The sequence below is a fragment of the Hylobates moloch genome, unplaced genomic scaffold, assembly GCF_009828535.3.
Source record: "Hylobates moloch isolate HMO894 unplaced genomic scaffold, HMol_V3 SCAFFOLD_18, whole genome shotgun sequence".
NCBI lineage: Eukaryota > Metazoa > Chordata > Mammalia > Primates > Hylobatidae > Hylobates > Hylobates moloch.
The window spans coordinates 37518177-37536857 of record NW_026652293.1 but is presented as its reverse complement, the minus strand read 5'-3'; the positions used below and the strand labels follow the sequence as shown (position 1 = coordinate 37536857).

At 42.3% G+C, this 18681-nt stretch overlaps 1 protein-coding gene and 1 pseudogene across 1 annotated transcript in view; one reads left to right on the top strand and one right to left on the bottom strand.

Moving 5' to 3' along the window:
* ROR1 (receptor tyrosine kinase like orphan receptor 1) overlaps positions 1-18681 on the top strand; it is a 422204-nt gene that overhangs the window by 14644 nt on the left and 388879 nt on the right. The window lies entirely within an intron of this gene.
* On the bottom strand, positions 1236-1825 carry LOC116457567 (large ribosomal subunit protein eL19-like; annotated as a pseudogene).

The following is an 18681-nucleotide window of genomic DNA, read 5'->3' as shown; positions in this document are numbered from 1 at the left end:
ACTTCCACAATGGTTGAACTAGTTTACAGTCCCACCAACAGTGTAAAAGTGTTCCTATTTCTCCACATCCTCTCCAGCACCTGTTGTTTCCTGATTTTTTAATGATGGCCATTCTAACTGGTGTGAGATGGTATCTCACTGTGGTTTTGATTTGCATTTCTCTGATGGCCAGTGATGATGAGCATTTCTTCATGTGTTTTTTGGCTGCATAAATGTCTTCTTTTGAGAAGTGTCTGTTCATGTCCTCTGCCCACTTTTTGATGGGGTTGTTTGTTTTTTCCTTGTAAATTTGTTTGAGTTCATTGTAGATTCTGGATATTAGCCCTTTGTCAGATGAGTAGGTTGCAAAAATTTTCTCCCATTCTGTAGGTTGCCTGTTCACTCTGATGATAGTTTCTTTTGCTGTGCAGAAGCTCTTTAGTTTAATGAGATCCCATTTGTCGATTTTGGCTTTTGTTGCCATTGCTTTTGGTGTTTTAGACATGAAGTCCTTGCCCACGCCTATGTCCTGAATGGTATTGCCTAGGTTTTCTTGTAGGATTTTAATGGTTTTAGGTCTAACATATAAGTCTTTAATCCATCTTGAATTAATTTTTGTATAAGGTGTAAGGAAGGGATCCAGTTGCAGCTTTCTACATATGGCTAGCCAGTTTTCCCAGCACCATTTATTAAATAGGGAATCCTTTCCCCATTTCTTGTTTTTGTCAGGTTTGTCAAAGATCAGATAGTTCTTTAAAACCTAAGAGAAAGCAGTTTTATTGCTTTTTCTGATGAGAACATCTATATCCATTAAAAGCAAATTCAGAAATGTATAATGAAAACAAATTTCACCCATTATCCTACCATTCAGAGATAACTTCTGATTGTGTTTATACACGTGGATTTATAAAAGGAGGTTATGCTTTTATTCCTAAAAGAAAATTGAGGCTCAGAGATGTTAACTAACTCCTCTAGGGTCAAAACCAGTGCAAATCACTAAAACGTGTTGACTGTTTGTTAAATTCAATGTAATTAAGTGCCACAGGGCGTTACAGGCAGCAGATTTTGTGGATGAAGAATGAGAGAGGCGGCATTGATTGGAATTACTGGGAGGGTTTTCTGAAGGAGGTGGGGCTTGACAGAGTGATCTAATATATATGTTATATGTTATATATATATATTTTAAGGCTTGTTTTATTTTAATGGCTGATCTATCTAATCACAGAGACCAGTATGTACAGACAAAGTGGGAGCTTTTATTTCCTGGTGTCTTCCTCCTTGGACAAGGTCTTGATGATTTCCTCCTTCTTGACCTGGAGGCGCTCTTTATGGCGCTTGCGTGCTTCCTTGGTCTTAGACCTTTGGGCTTCAACCTGGTTAGCCAGGAGCTTCTTGCGGGCCTTATCTGCCTTCAGCTTGTGGATGTGTTCCATGAGAATCGCTTGTTTTTGAACACATTCCCCTTCACCTTCAGGTACAGGCTGTGATTCATGAGGTGATCAATCTTCTTAGATTCGCAGTGTCTTCTGAGCAGCCAGCACAGAATCCTCATTCTCCTCGTCCACGTGACCTTCTCTGGCATCCGGGCATTGGCTGTACCCTTTCGCTTACCTATGCCCATGTGCCTGCCCTGCCAGTAGGCCAAGGTGTTTTCCTGGCATCGAGCCCGGGAATGGACAGTCATTGGCTTGCGGATCATCAGCCCATCTTTGATCAGCTTCCGGATCTGCTGATGGGAGTTGGCATTGGAGATTTCATTGGTTTCATTGGGGTCCAACCAGACCTTCTTCTTGCCACAGTGGAGGACCCTAGAGGCAAGCCTCTTCTGAAGCCTGAGCATACTCATAGCAGTGAAAGGTGAGTGATCTAATATTGACTTGATTCCTCCCATTAAGTGGCCTCTGAGTGGGCAAAGCCAGTGAGTGGGGACACCTGAGCACTGCCTGCTGTCGGGACTGGGCACTGCCTAAGACAATGATTACTTTTGAGCTTTTCTGAAGTGAAAATAAGTCAATGTGAACATGGCAAAGAGGGACGGAGGAAGAGACATATGGTATCTAGAAGGAGGTTGGCAGGTAACAGGGTGCCAAGAAATTAAGACCTAAAGAAATAGAGTGGAGGAGAAGGATGGTGGGGGCACAACAGTGGATTGTGGTTTTGCATTTGAATCAAGAGGAGGAAAAAACCACCCATCCTTCCTCTCCTGTTTTTTTTTTTTTTTTTTGTCTTTAAACGGGCACTGTCACTCTCTTTTGGGATTACTTATTTATATGTTTGTCTCTCCCTCTGCACTGTGAGATCTGGGTGAGGAGGAATGGTGTTTAATTTTCATGCATATCTTCAGAGCTCAGCACATTAAGCCTGGCACGAATAAAAGAGACACTCATTAAATATTTTTCAAAGCAAGGATCCACTGACATGACTTTCAGGCAGGCCCTCCCAGGCTGTCTACAACCCCCTCTGTGGTCTCATAGGGCACCTATGCACATGGTGGCTTTTCATGGGCTGTTCCCTCCCACAGAAGCACCTTTCCCCCACCCATCAGCTACAGTCCTTCTGTCTTGGCTCAGATGTCACATCCCTGACTCAACAGGTGAGATTGGATTTCCACTCACAAGCTCTCCTAGCACTTTGTATTCTTAAATAACCTTCATTATAATTTGTCATTGAATATTTATTTGTGTAATGACTATTTTTTGTAATTTTTGTGTAATGACTAAATTTTGTAATTTGTGTAATGACTATCACTGGGTTGGCTGCTCCTTACAGTAGGGTCTGGTTCTGGATCTCCTGAGCCTTGGGCCAGTTGAATGGATTCTACTTTTACTTTTACTAAGCTTTGTTCTTCCTTCCTAGAGGCCGAGATAACTCCAGCTTACCTTGGTGTGACTATCTAGGAATTTAAAAATGCATCTTTGAACAACTGAAAATCTCCAGGCTATCTCTTCCAACAGTTGAGGAATCCAGCCCCGTGAAAAGTCAATCAGGCTAAATGACACCTGCTGTGAGTTCTGTTTGCAGGAGAGCAGTGGGCAGCTCCAGAGCTGGGCTGTTTTCCCAACATGGAGTCTGTGATAAATTAGGGTCACCCTGCTCTTAATTGGCAACCAATTCAGATTCTCCCTTACAGTCCTCCTCTTTCTCCTTTTTCGTGTGGACTGTGTTTGAGAGAAGGTGTGGAAAATCCTGGCACTGTGCTGCAGGGACGGTGCACCTGCAGGCTGGGAACAGAGGTGGTGAGTGCTGGCTGCCAGCCCTCAGCACCTTTTTCTCCCTTCCTGTTGCTCTGCCCTTCCCTGTCTTTTCTCAGGAATTTTGAAAGAGGTCTCATTACTGGGGAAATATCCCCTGGGGAGCTCTTCCTCTCTCTTCTTTCTCTCAATGAGTAGAGGGGAGAGTGTTCGCAGTTTTGAACCTGCAAGCCATCTGGATGCAAAGATGGCCAGAAATGCCCCCCTTGTCTCTGGATTTCCCACAGCAACTCTGCCTTAGCCTCCCAGTGCCATCTGCTTCAGGCTGGGACATCTTTCCTTCAGGCAGGAGAAAGAGGAGCTTAATAAAATTTTGCTCGGGTTTCTTGGGGCCTGAGGCAGTGGTGGGGAGGAGAGAAGCCCGGGCTGTTTTATTTCTTGCACCTGCTATGAGTCAGGAGCGGTCCTTGGTCAGCGGGCACATGGAGGCCCGCTGGGTGCCAGGCATTGGGCAGGTGTTGGGGCTACAGGATTATCTGCTAGGACCTCAAAGGCTGGCCTGGTGGGCAGCATGAAAACAATGATGGTGACACAATGAGAGTTTGGGCACAGGTCCTGGAAGGTGTGGAGGGGGAGCAGCCGATGCAGGCTCCTGTTAGAGTGCTGGAGGCAGAATCAGGAAAGGTGACTCAGGGGAGGCTTCACTGGAAAAAAATTTGTCTGGGAGGCACTAAAACAAGAGCTCATTATGTGTTTTAAAATGATATTAGTAATAATGTATGGGTTTATTTGGACAAATGAGTTCACAAAATTGTGCTGCCTGTAATGTTGATTCCTGACTGAGGGATAAAACTCACTTCCCAGGCCCCTTTCTGTAAGCCAGTCCCCACCATCCCCTTGAACCTCAGCTGCTCCACCAGAATCAAAGCAACTCAGAAGGAGGCCGAGACCCCCAAGCCTCATTGCTAATCGATGGGCATGGCGTGTGGGCATGAGGGTGGGATTCAGGACCTTACCTAGCATCTTTCTTCCCAGAATGTTGCTCTGCCCTTTCTGGGGATAAGAGGTCTTAGTTTCTTTATCTCTATAATGGAAATTATAATCCATTCCCTGAAGATTATGGAAGATTATAGGAGGTGAAGGCTATAAAGTCACCTTGTAAACCTAAAGTCCTATCTGTGATCGAGGATTTAGACAGCAAGTACCGTTTTGTCTTCATTTCTTGGTGAATGGATCCATGAAGTCTCCTTTATTCACTCAACAGATATTTACGTGGCAGGCATCGTTCTTGATACTGAGGGTAAAGCTGTGAACAAAACAAAGACCCTAGTCATGGAGGAGTCAGGAAATACAGAAATATACATGACAGCAGGTAACAGGAAGGGCCAAGAAAAATGAGCATGGTAAAGAGCTTGTGATGGAGGTGGGGTGGGTGCTGTCGCATGGGGCAGTCTGAGGGGCCTCTAGGTTTAAGGGATTCGAGCAGAGAGACCTGTGTGAAGGGAAAGGGTGACCCCTGAGACTGTCTGAGGGAGGAGCAGTGAGTGCAGAGGCATTCAAAGCAAATGCCTTGAAATGGGAGTGTTATCAGTTTACAATACAACCAGCAATTGCTTCTACTACCACTGGTAATATTTATAGAGTCTATACTGTGTGCCAGGCAGTATTCAGGCGCCACGACAACCCTATTCGGTAGGTCCTATTTTTATCCTTCCCGCATGTCACAGATGAGGCATTCTTAGAACAAACCACACATCCAGATAATACGAAGAGGGAGCAGTTCTCATTTACGTGGGGAGTGTAGAAGTCACAGCCCTGCACAGAGGGAACAGTGTATGGTTTGGAGAGAAAAAAAATCTCAGTTTGGGCCTGGCCTGCTACTCATCTGCTGCTAGGGCAAGATATTTCACCTCTCTGGGCTTCTGTTTCCTGATTTATAAAATGGGCTAATAAAATCTCAGAGGATTATTATGTATATTAAGCAAGAGATCCAAGTGAAACAATGTTTCAAACTGCAGGGCACCATGAGAGTATCACTTTATTCTTTTTATTATCACACCAATTCTCATTCCTTGCCTCTTGCAAAGAGAGAGAATGAGAGAAAAATGGAAACTTGCAACTTACTTAACTTCCTTGGTTCTTTCCCTGAAAACTTATTTTCTACTAATGTCTGTGGGGGTGAATTAGAGTATCCAGTTGAATTAAGTATTTTGCTGAAAGATGAAGGGACTGTAAGATAAAGTTGGTGCCGAGGATTCTCACATTTCTAAAGGAATCACTTGAGGTGCTAGGACTCCCAGTCCACTCTTCCACAATACCAGACAACCTGTAATCCTCAGACCCAGAATCTTATGACAGCTGTCTCTGATCTCACATTGTGTAGATTACCTATGCAAAAAAGTAAGTGGCCTCAAATAGTGCTGCCCTTTAAAATTATTCTATGCATTTGTTCCAGGGTCTTGTGGGGTGAATGGCTAAATCCTACTGGATTAGGCGAGATGGGTGTTATTATTTGGGGCTACAGAATGGAAAAACTCAGGTGAAGGAAGTTATCCCAAACTTCATAATTGATGGTGAGCCTGGATACTCATTCTCAAATCTGGTGAGGCATCGTTGGCCTCTACCACAATGGCGATGGTAAGCTCATTTGTCAATCAATGATCGATTGGCAGTAGGGTGATAATAGTTAATAATAATCTATTGTGTATTTCAAAATAGCTAGAAGAGAATAATTAGAATGTTCCTAGCGTAACATTATGGCCATCCCAGTTACCCTGATTTGATCTTTACGCATTCTATGAATGTACCAAAATATCACATGTGCTCTGAAAATATGTACATCTATTATGTGTCAATAAAAAAAGTTAACCAAATGATCGATGAACACCTACTATGTGCCAGGCACAGTGCTGGGTGCTGGCAATACAATGGTGAATGAGACAGGGACCTGGGTGCTTGCTCTAGGGAATGCCCTTAGGAGAAGCTCAGGGTATGTTTTTTTATTTGGAATGCTTGCTGATGCCCTTCCCAGGACCTCCAGAAAGAAGTGGTGGTTGCTTCAGCGGTTGCATCACTTGGTGATGACTGGCAGGCATGTGCCCGTGTAGCTGGCACATCTGGTGCCTGTGATCAGAGCTGAGCCATCCAGTCTGAGCTTTGTTTTTCCCAGTGCAGCAGTGGCTTGCTGCAGTAAGCTCCATCTTGGCTGTGCTGCCCTCCCCGCTGGGGTTGGGATAACAGCCTCCTGGGGACTGTGGCTAATCTCAGGAGAAGCAGAGCCCCCAGGGAAAGACTCCTGTCTCCGTTGTGTGCACCTAGGATTAGGTAGAACTGCCGCTAATGCAGTTAGGTAAAGGCAAGGGCCCTGGTTGCTGGGGAACCAGGAAGCACAGGGTGAGCTTCCCGTCTGCTCTCAGTGAAGGACGTCCTCACTGTCACAGCTTTCTAGGGCCAAAGGGGCCTCTGACAAAGCTAATGTGACCAAAGTCAAAATACTGGCTCTGAGAATCAGCCAAACCCATTCAACTAACTGTGATCTTAGGCTGCCTGTGTGTGCAGAGCCTCGAATGCCATGCAGTGAAGGGAGGTTGGAACCCTGCATCCAGGGAAGGGGACTTCGTGGTTGCGAGGGCAGGTTCAGGAAGGTTCTGGTGGGAGGGTTGGCGGCCAGGCTAGTGCTCCAGGGGGCTGATGGATTACATTCTTCGAGTTAGAAATCATCAGAAGCCCCGCTGAGAGGGCTCTTGTGGCTTTGGAGCTATGCTGCAGGTTCCCTCTTGCAAGGGGAAAAATTGGCTGTGACTTTAAGTGTTATCCTCCTGTCCTCTTGGTTTCCTAGTGCGGCAAGATTCAAATCCAAAGTATTTGCATTGAATTTGTTAATTTCAACCAGTGGTAGAATAGAATAAGAAGTCTAAACAGCCGTTTTTTTCTTCCCTTTGAGGGTATGTTTTCTGACCTTTTAAGGAAAATCCTGTCGAAACCTTGAAAACTTGTGACTCTAGGTGCTGGATCTGACACTGGGTCGGGGACGTATTGTGGACCTGCAGCGTGCTTGGGCCTGAGCTGAGCGAGCTCATGGAGTAAGCTCTCTTGAACTCTTAAGATCGTGAAAATACAGTTCCAAGCCACAGAAGCCCTTTGGAGTGATTCTGAATGGTGGGAGGGCAGAGAGGCTTTGAATGCTGTTTGAACACTTAGACTGCTAAGTGCGACTCTTCAAACACTTCACGTGCCTTAGATGGTCTAGTGCAAAGGATATGCAGGAACATAAAATATCTTGCCGCTACTGGAATAGCCTTATCTTCTGCCTCAATATTGATTTAGAACAACAGCTTGTTTTGAACTTTCTCCCCATAAATTAAATTTTAATTTAGAAAATGCCATTAGGGGAAACTTAGTATGTAAGTACAGAAGGTTTTGGAGATGGGGGTGGCTGCTCAGAAGGGAGTCTTTAAAGAGATGACAAAGGTAAGAGCATTACTCTAATCAGAACATTTCATTAAAACCCCCATCAGATTAATCCATCTACACATAGTATTTTGAGTATCTTTTGTTGGCAACATTCTGTGCTGGAAACTGGGAGAGAGTTTATCTCTTGTCCTCTATATATGTGCATATTTACATGTATGTAGTATTGTCTTACATGGGAAAGGACAGTGGGATTTTTTTTTTTTCAGAAACATTTCTCTCTTCTACAAAGGATGACATCAGGGCATAGCAGAAAGAGCTCTGGACTGAAAGTCAATAAACTTGAGTTTATCTCCTAGCCCTGCCTCTAACTAGCTGTGTGGCCCCAGACAAAACACTTGCCTTCTCTGATCCTCAAGTTCTCATCTGCAAAGCAATAAGGTTGGACCAAGCCCTGTGTAGTGGCAGTGTCAACATCACCTGGCAGCTTGCTAGAAATGCAGTCTCAGGCTCCTCTCCAGAACTACTGGATCAGAAGCTGCATTTTAACATGATCCCAGGTGATTTATATGCAAATTAAAGACCCATAGCTTTAAAGAACCATTCCTGCTCTAATAATGTATTATTTTGTGTTTTTTTCCAAATGCATATTAAAATATAGTTATGAAGAATTTATCCAAGACTGCATCAAACATTCTACATAAAATGGGTGTATCATCTCTTACCCTTCAAAAGTTTGTACTTTGTGAGAAGAAAGGTTTAAAGGCAGAAACAGGCACAAGCAGTCATACATTCAGTTTCAGTGCTAGATATACATATTTCTTCCTTTTGCCTCCTTTGTGTTTTGGGCCTTGACACTGTGGTAAGGGCAGCGGTGGAGAGAGGAGAGGAGGAGTTGCAGAGTCGAGGTGATTGAAGGTGGAAGTGGCAACGCACCGAGCCCTGAGCTGGCAGGTGGTCCAGAGAGCAGCGGGCCCCAGCCCAGCTCCTCAGTATCATTGCAAGGGTTTTGAGAATCCATCATCATCGGTGATGAGAAAAATGTTTCACATTGTTCAAGCGTATGTGAAAGTGCTTTGATGAATTGAATAACAATTCATAGTGATTTTTTGATGTTCTATATTTTTCTAATTAATTGATTCTAAATGTTAAACCTATTAGATGGGAAGAAGACTCTAGTTCATTTTTGCATTAAAAGGGATCCTTCTTACTTGAAGCTGGTGGGACCTATTGGAAGACGGCGTTAATAATTAATAATGATGATAATAACTAACATATGCCAAGAACTTTCTAGGTGCCAGGCACTGTGCCTTGCAAAAAAGGACTTTGGGCATCTGTTAATTAATTTATGGATAAGGAAACCAAGGCTCAGAGCGGTGGAGTGGCTTGCTCCGAGTCATCCTATGAGTAATTGGTGGATCCAGGCTAGAAACCCAGTGTCCTGGCTGTGGGGCCAGCTTTTTTCTGCTGTGCCCGATTTTGTGGTTTGTCTGTCTGGTGCTCTGGAGTAGCATGTGTGGGAAGGCTGAATGGAGAGTCAGGAATTTTCCCCAGTTCCTCCTCTGGGAAATACAGACTATCAGAGTCCGAAGGACTTCAAAAGCTTGCAGGCCACAAACTCCATTTACAGGTGAACACATCCAGCCCAGCAAGGGAAGGGAACTTGCCCGAGGTCAAACAATTAGTAGGGTTTATTTGTTCTGCTCTCCGTCTACCTGAAATTCAGCTCTATTTGAACAAGTGAAACAAGCCCTTCTATGAAAGCAAATGAACATGGTTTTGAATATTGTATCTCAGGTTGCTGTGAGAGCTATATATATCTTTAAAAAGGATTCAGCATAGCCACTGGTAATTGATAAACACTCAGATAATGTTTGTTATTGTTATCATTTTTACTAAGCTTCACATATTAAATTTAGGGACACTTTTGTTGTTGTCGTTGTTGTTGTTTTAAAGCAGGACTGATTCTGGTCTTGTCTTTTTTTTTTTCATGTTCTCTATCTTCCGGATAACCTTTGAGAGGACAGACGACCAAATTCCTTTTCACTAAATACTGCACCACATAATCATTGGAAGCCATATACTGGGAAGGGAGAAAGTTGCCCTTTTGAGGGGCTGCGTTCTTCATCTTATGAGCCCATGCCATTCCAGCTCTCATTGAGGCGGGAAGCTATCTTTTTGGCAGTAGGTCTCCTGATCCTGAAGATTTGAATGGAACAGACATGTTCTGAGATTCACTCAGGCATCTTTCCACTCTGCATACAATTGTTACCAATCTAGAGAAGTAGGAACTGGTTTAGAATCAGAGCCAGCTTTGGATCCACATTGGAGCCCCCTGGTTGATTTAACGCTCTGCAGGGAAATTGGAATTCTTAATATTATTTTCAACAAGAGGCCCCACTTTTTTATTTTGCACGGGGCCCATCAACTTAAGTAGGTACTCTTGGTTAGAATAATCTAGAACAGGACCAAGAGCCTGTGAGGAACAAGTCAGTGGGGGTTGCAGTTTTTGGGGGAGGAGTAGGAGGCCACAGACCTGACCCCTTGTGATGGGTCCTAGCATCATGCATGGGCTTGAGCCAGGCAGCATGCGGTCCGCTGCCATAGAGAGGAGGTAAGCAGGGCGGTTTGTTGTCTTGCCCACCCATCACTTTGCCTTGTGAGTATAGACAAGTCACTAACTGCTCTGTATGTCTCCTTTGCATCCCCAGCCCTGATCACACATAGTACCCAGCACATAGTAATCACTTAACACACTGTGGCTATTTACTTTATTGCTGCTCTAAAGTAGTCCAGAGATGAACCATTATTCCAGGGGCTTTACATGTATTATCTCTAGTTTTCCTAACAGCCTTTCAAGGTACACATGATTGTCCCTTCTTTACAGATGAGGCAACTGAGACTCAGAAACATTAAGCAAAAGTATCTCTGGTTCATCTCTGGACTACTTTGAAAAAATAGATGAAGTGTTGTGTGAGATGCCTTAAAAACTTTCCTATTTTTGGTGTCAGCACCATACTTTATATCTTGGCTATTCAGGGGCTTAACGTTAATTTCCCTGCTAGTAACCTCTTTCTTTTATTGATTCAGCAGCTGGATTAACTTCCCCAGCATCATCATTTATTAGCCACGTAATCTTAGATACTTTTGCTTAATGTTTCTGAGTCTCACTTGCCTCATCTGTAAAGAAGGGACAATCATGTCTACCTTGAAAGGCTGTTTGGAAAACTAGAGATAATACATGTAAAGCCCCTGGAGTAATAGTGACTGGCACATAGTAGGTGTTCAAGTCACTTTTCCTATTACAAAGTTGATATACAAACAGCTTTCATTGTGTCATTTCCCTTCCTCAAAAACATCTTCAGTGGCTCCCCACTGCCATGGCCATGGTGGATCAAAGCTCATCTTGATCTAGTCATAGTCTACATTGTCTGACTTCTCTCACCAGTGTTTAAAAACTTCTCCAGTGCTTAGCTGTGTCTTGTTCCCCAGGCCACTGGAACCTCCTTGGTGACAGAATTCCATGTTATCACTTGAGTGCCTAGGAGCGTGCCTGTCATAGTGTCTGTATGGCTGGTCGCTAACCACAGTGTATTTCAGGAATATTGTGCAATTCTGCTTTTTTCCCATTTGTTTATAGCTCTTAGTTCCTTCAAATTGGAAATGGATTATGGTTTTGCATTTGACTCAGGAGGAGAAAAAAAACACCCATTTTTCCTCTCCTGTTTTTTTTTTTTTTTTTTTTTTTTTTTTTTTTTTTTTCTTTTTTTTTTTTTTTTTTTTTTTTTTTTTTTGCTTTTAAACAGCTATTGTCACTCTTTTGGGATTATTTGTTTATATGTTTGTCTCTGTCTCTGGACTGTGAGATCTGGGTGAGGAGGAATGGTGTTTAATTCTCATGTGTATCTTTAGTGTTCAGCACATTGAGCCTGGCGCAAATCAAAGAGACACTCATTAAATATTTGTCAAACTGATGAATATTGGAAAGCTCAAGTTTTTATGGCAGACAAGGGAGACAGTGGGAGCTGTCTTTTTATTGGAAAAACATTGTTTATTAGATCTGTGTGGATCATTTAGAAAATATGCAGTTGGTTATCTTTTATGGTCAAAGAAGAAAATCAGTATAAAATGCTTAATTAAAAGCAGGAGCTAACATTTCCCCTAGTAATGAAGGCAGGCTTGTGAATATTTTCCTTTCCTTAGCTCAGGAGATGGGCAGGCAGCCAGGCTCAAAGATGGGGATGCTTCATAGACAGATGAGAAGATTTGACTTAGGAGGACTGAGTCCTAGGGTTACCCTGGGTCCATTTTTGCTTTAATGTTTCTCCCATGGATGTTGAAAATGTGAATGAAGATTGTTAATTCCTTAAGATATTCTGATGACAATGTCAACCCCTTTAAGGTGATTTTGCTGTTACCTATACAATTATCACTTGTTTGCGAATTGATTATAATGGCATATTTTCAGGAGTACGTTCTGTATTTGCGATTAAAAGCCCTAAGAAGTGTGGGTCTTTTTCTTATTCTTCTTGATGCTCCTGTGCCTGGCACGGAGCAGGCCCTTAAAAGATGTGATACCTGGAGTTCTTATCCACTTGGCATCAGCAGAGTTGGCCCTTTCCTGGGTGTAGGAAACTGCTGAGGACTAGGAGCTGGGGAGGCAGAAAAGGCAATGGTGTTCTGAATGGTTTCTGCCACTGGAAGGAAATCAGGCCCTCTGAGACAGACAATGATTGGATGTGCTGCAGGACAGGAGGTCTGAGTACCGGCAGCATCCACATTACCTGGGAGCTTGCTGGAAATGCAGAATCTCAGATGTGCTCCAGACTTAGTGAATCAGACACTGCAGTTCATCAAGATCCCCAGGTAATTCATCTGCACATTAACATCTGAGATGTGCTGCTCTGATGAGAAAATCTGGGGACTTCCTCAACCTTGAGGCTCGATAGTCCGGATTTTCATAATTCTAGGATGTAGCATGGTGAAGTTTGACTGACCTTGAATCCCAGAGCGGACACTGTGGGGATATTAATTAACCTTTTAAATCTCAGATGTTTTTCATCTATAAAAAGTATATATTGGGTATTTTGCTAGGTTTATTTTTTTGGTGAGGATTAAATGAAATAATGTAATGCTCTTGGCATATAGTAGGAACTTAATAAATATTACTTATTGCTGATTTTGTTATTTTATCTGAGCCCTGGTGTAGATGGTTCAATTATTTATTATGATAGGAGATAATTGCTGTATTATTATGATTACAATGTTGTAATTTTGCATTAGTTTTATGTCATTTATATGATTTAATGGGTACTCTTAAAGAATTAAAAAGTATTTGCATGCTTTTGAACTCTTGTTTTAACCTGTTTTTGAATCTTCTACTCATAACATGGACGTATTATGTGGCTGTATTTATGGGTATCATGTTTTTGGTCTTTTTTTTTGAGACAGAGTCTCGCTCTGTTGCCCAGGCTGGAGAGCAGTGGCGTGATCTCGGCTCACTGCAACTTCTGCCTCCTGGGTTTAAACAATTCTCCTGCCTCAGCCTCCCGAGTAGCTTGGATTACAGACACCCACCACCACACCTGGATAATTTTTGTATTTTTAGTAAAGACGGGGTTTCACCATGTTGGCCAGGCTGGTCTTGAACTCCTGACCCCAAGTGATCCGCCCACCTCGACCTCCCAAAGTGTTGGGATTACAGATGTGAGCCACTATGCCTGGCCAGGTATCATGTATTTTTTAAACACCACTGAATCACTTATATTTCATTTTGGAGATTTCTTCCTCCCATTTATTCTGATAATGGTGGTTAAGTAGCCTTCTTATCCAGCACTCATTAGACAGTTAATGAAAAAGGTTAGTTAAAATAGGGAGTGAGGAAATGGTGAAAAAATGAAATTAACTATTTTATCTCACTTTAACTGCCTAGCTGTACATTCATTTAATCTTGTAGCTTTTCCTTTGAGCTGGGTCTGATATTTGGAGGGTGCTGTCTTTTTTCACATCCACACCTAACCTGTAATACATTTTCTGTGGTATCCAGCTTTGTTTTCTCCAAAGTGAATAGAAGTTGAAAGACACATGTAAAGCACTGTAAATGGAGAATTCTTTTAGATACGTATAACGCCCCCCCTGTGTTTATCGTTATCTTAGAGTTAACACAGTGGTAATTATTTGGTGGGGGGAGGGGAGGAGGTTATTTTTATTTCACTTTCCAAAGAATTGGGCTTAATTTTCATAGAAGCAACAACTCTTCTTATACTCTTGTTTTATTAATTTAAATTCTGTAAAGTACACAATTTCTAAAAAATTATATAGCTGAAACTGTATAACAAGCCTTGGGATCAAACCCTACTGAATCTTGTCAGAATAGAATTCAAGAGGTGGGAATAGTGCAGGGCTTGTCCAGGAGCATCCACGGAGCATCCTTGGACACTAGGTGGGGTGCTCTATAGAGGGAATGGAGAGCCCTGCTCGATCTACTGAGTTGGTTATGTCGAGATTGGTTAAAAAACTTCTATACTTGTTTATTTGCATACTACTTATTAGCTCATTTAATTTTTACAATGCTCATGAAATAAGCAAGGCAAGAATTTAGAGGTGGGAAAATGGAGGTTCATAGATGTTGAATTGTGTGACTATGAATAAGTAATTTCCTTGAAGGTACGTTGGAAGCAGAGTTCAGATTTTTCAGTCTTAAGCCAGATCTCTACCCTCTCTTCTGGATTGCCTCTTTTCATGCTATTGTGAAAGCAGTAATGAGACTTTGATTTTATTTAGATATTTATAATTTTCTTGTAGCATTATGTTACCATCATAGGGCATATCAGTAATAGTAACATACTACCTATGTCAATGTTAGACATTAATCACCTCTAGCAACCTACAAGCAAATAAAGAGACAAAACTCTTCTGGACCAGCACTGTCCAATAAAATTATAATTTGAGCCACATATGTAATTTGAAATTTTCCTTTAGGCACATTACAAAACAAAAAAGAAACAAATAAAATTAATTATATATATTCTTTAACCCAGTAAGTCCAAAATATCATCATTTCAACATGCAATCCTTATAAAAATTCTTATTGTGATATTTTGCACTCTTCTTTTTGTACTAAGTCTTTAAAATCAGGTATGTAAATTGCTTTACAGTACAGCTTATCTCAGACTAGCCATATATCAGGTGCTCACTCGCCACATATATTGAACAACACACCTCTGAACTTTAAGAAGAATATTGTAACAAATGCAGGCATGTGAACACTTCGAGATACAAGCCTCTAATACTTTGGGGCCATTTAATTTCGAGACAAATAGTTCTACAGATTTCAGTGGCTCCTAATAATGACTCTAAATCATTAAAAATCAGATTAAATTATCTACATTGTATTTAAGAAGGCCGAGTATGGTATGAAATATGTATTTAGAAAGCTCTCCATCAAAAAAATTTTTTTTTTTTTGAGACGGAGTCTCACTCTGTCGCCCAGGCTGGAGTGCAGTGGCGCAATATCGGCTCACTGCAACCTCTGCCTGCTGGGTTCAAGCAATTCTCCTGCCTCAGTCTCCTGAGTAGCTGAGACTACAGGCATGTGCCACCATGCCCGCCTAATTTTTAATATTTTTAGTAGAGATGGGGTTTCAGCATGCTGGCGAGGCTGGTCTTAAACTCCTGACCTCGTGATCCACCCACCTTGGCTTCCCAAAATGTGGGGATTACAGGCGTGATCCACCACATCTGGCCCAAAAATATTTTTAAAAAAGGTTTGACATATGACCCAGCCATTGTACTCCTGGACATTTGTCCCAGAGAAATGAAAACTTATGTCCACATAAAAGCCTGTACAGGATTGTTCATGGCAGCCTTGCTTGTAATAGCCAAAATCTAGAAACAAACCAAATGCCCTTCAGTGGGTGAATGGTTAAACAAACTGTGCTACATCCATGCCGTGGAATACTACTTCACAATAAAAAGAAATGAACTATCGATGCACTCAACAACTTGGATGGGTCCAAAAGGAATTGTGCTGAGTGGACAAAGACTCAGCAAAACTCAGTGAAAATAATGTTTTACTGGGTAAAAAATTATGAGACATTAAAAAAAGTACCCTTTTGAGATTATGCTGAGTAATCTCTAAAGGTTGTATTTATAGAACATTTCCAAAATAACAAAATTGAAGAAATAGAGAACAGATTAATTGTTGCCAGGGTTAGGGACTCAGGAGGGGGGTGTCCTGGGAGGGGGATGATTGTGGCTGTGGAGGAGGATCATGAGGCAACTGTGTGGTGGTGGAACAGTCCTGTATTGTAATTGTAATGGTGGTTACATGAACCTGTGTGTGATAAAATTGCACAGAATGCACACACACACAAACACAAACACACATGAGTGCATGTCAAGCTGGTCCAATCTGAGTAAGGCCTATGGTTGTACCAATGCTGATTTCCTGATTTTTCTATTGTGTTAGTGTTATAGAAAATGTTACCAGAGGGCAAAACTGGATGACGGGTACGTGAGACCTCTCTGTGCTATTTTCACAACTACCTCTGAATCTATACTTATTTCGAATTAAATAAAAGCCAGGTGCTTGAATAGATGTTCTATTATTTGTAAAGCCTCCTTCCTAGAACTCTACAGTGAAGAACCCCAGTGAAGATGTATGAATGAGGATGAGCATGGACATCTGTTTAAGGACCCTTTTTATTTTAATTTTTTACCATTCTTTATTTATTTTTAATTATACTTTAAGTTCTGGGATACATGTGCAGAATGTGCAGGTTTGTTACATAGGTATACATGTGCAGGGCTGCTTTTTCTACAAGCTTGGGGCTGGGCTTATCTCAGTGCAGAGGGGAATGGTTGTGGCCTAGCTGCAAACTCTCTCCTAAATAAGAAGAGACCCCATTCTTGTTCCAGTTTCTTGTTAAGGTCACTGCAGCGGAGGATGCCATCTCTAGGCTCCTGAATCAGAATGTCCCCTGAGGTGCCATTGGGCTGTTTGACCCCACCTTGGGAATGCTAGAGCCTGAGATCTTGTCACTTGCTCTTCACATTTTCATATTAATGTGTCACTGGCTTTCAGCAGTTGCCTCTCAGTAATGCATTTAGTCCCTGGTGAGTATTTCATAGCCAGATGAGCTTTAATCCCTGAATGCACTGAAAGGGAGGGTTCCTTTTCCTCTTTTGAAGATTCTGCTCCCCTGTAAGAAAAGTGCATGATTTAATTAGTGGATGAAAGAAAAGGGCCCAAATGGAGCCAAAAAAGAGTCAGCAGCATTGCCACCCACCTGCAGACACACAATAAGATAAAAGCAGCACCTGATCAGGGAGGGGAAGGAACCAGGAGGGAGAGGGACAGGCTTGGCCATGGGTGTAGCCCAGAGTCGGGAAGCCAGTGGCCCAGGATCAGTTCAGCTACTGGCTCAGTGTGTCCTTGGAGCTCAGCCTCTGTGGGATTTGTTTTCGCATCCTTTTAAAATGGAGATGGTGATATAGATCCTTCCTACCTCCAGAAACATGTAGACAACAGAAAGAAGATGGGGGCAAATCTATGAGAGTATAAAATGCACTATAAAAAAGTATAATGCAGTTTATAAATGATTGCTCATAATACATCAACTGGAGTGAAACTAGCCAGAGCGTAAGAGAGGAAAGAGGGGAAGATGCAGAACTCCGTTCTTGTATCTTTTTTAAAAGCACAAAAAGATGATGTCTTGGTAAAGAGTAGAAGTTTGACATGTTTTGTTGTGATAAGAATAGAATTATAGTGGTGACTGTCCATTTATCCACTTGGGATCCAAGCATTCCAAAGTATAAGATGCTTCATTACAGGTCGGGTACAGTGGCTCATGCCTATAATCCCAGCCACTTTGGAAGGTGGAAGCAGGAGGATCTTTTAAGGACAGGAGTTCATGACCAGCCTGGGCAACATAGCAAGATCCTGTCTCTATAAAATATATTTAAAAAATTAGCCTGGTGCAGTGGAATGCACCTGTAGTCCCAGCTACTAGGAAGGCTGAGGTGGGAGGACTGCTTGAGCCCAGGAGTTCAAGGCTGCAGTGCACTATGATTGCATGACTGCACTCAAGCCTGGGCAACAAAGCAAGACCCTGTCTCAAAAAATAAATAAAAATGCTCCTTGGCTGTATAAGACAATAAATAAAAATGCTCCTTGGCTGTATAAGACATATTTTATTGCCCTTTTGGAGATTTATAATGAGCACATTGAAGTTTTGGAAAAATCCTGCAACAAAGAAATCCGTTTTACTTTGCTTAGTTCAATAACTCCTTAGTTTATTATCCATGGACCCCTCTCCTGTGCCCTGTGACTTCCTCCTAACTTGTTACATAGCCTGGTCAAGTCCCCTGGAACAAGGGTACTGCTCTGCAGAATTCTGAACTGAGTTCCTGGGGTTTTGTTGTTAGCTTGTTTGTGACTGTCAGACTACTTTTTTTTTTTTTTTTGAGACGGAGTCTCACTCTGTCGCCCAGGCTGGAGTGCAGTGGCACAATCCCGGCTCACTGCAAGCTCTGCCTCCCGGATTCACACCATTCTCCTGCCACAGCCTTCCGAGTAGCTGAGACTACAGGTACCCGCCACCACGCCTGGCTAATTGTTTGTATTTTTAGTAGAGACGGGGTTTCACTGTGTTAGCCAGGATGGTCTCGATCTCCTGACCTTGTGATCCGCCCACCCCGGCCTCCCAAAGTGCTGGGATTACAGGTGTGAGCCACCGCGCCCTGCCCAGACTATTTAATTTTTGTAAATAATTTAGTGTTTTGTTTTTGTTTTTGTTTTGGCCTCAAGGAAAATTTGTACCTCAGGGTTAGTTTCCATTTTAGAGTATTGTGACCTTTGTATCTTTGTACTGTTTTTCAAGTTTTCTTTCCTTATCTTGACAGATTCACAGGCCCTGACTTAAAAATTCTTATGACTATATTGTTTGTTGTATCATAAGCCATTTCAGAGTCTCCCTGGATTGAGATGGGCTATGAATATAATTAAGAAACAAAAACAAACTAATACAGTGACTTTCACCGTATTTCATTGGCCAGAAATGTGTCATGTGGATCTCTCTGGCTGCAAGGAGGCTGTGGA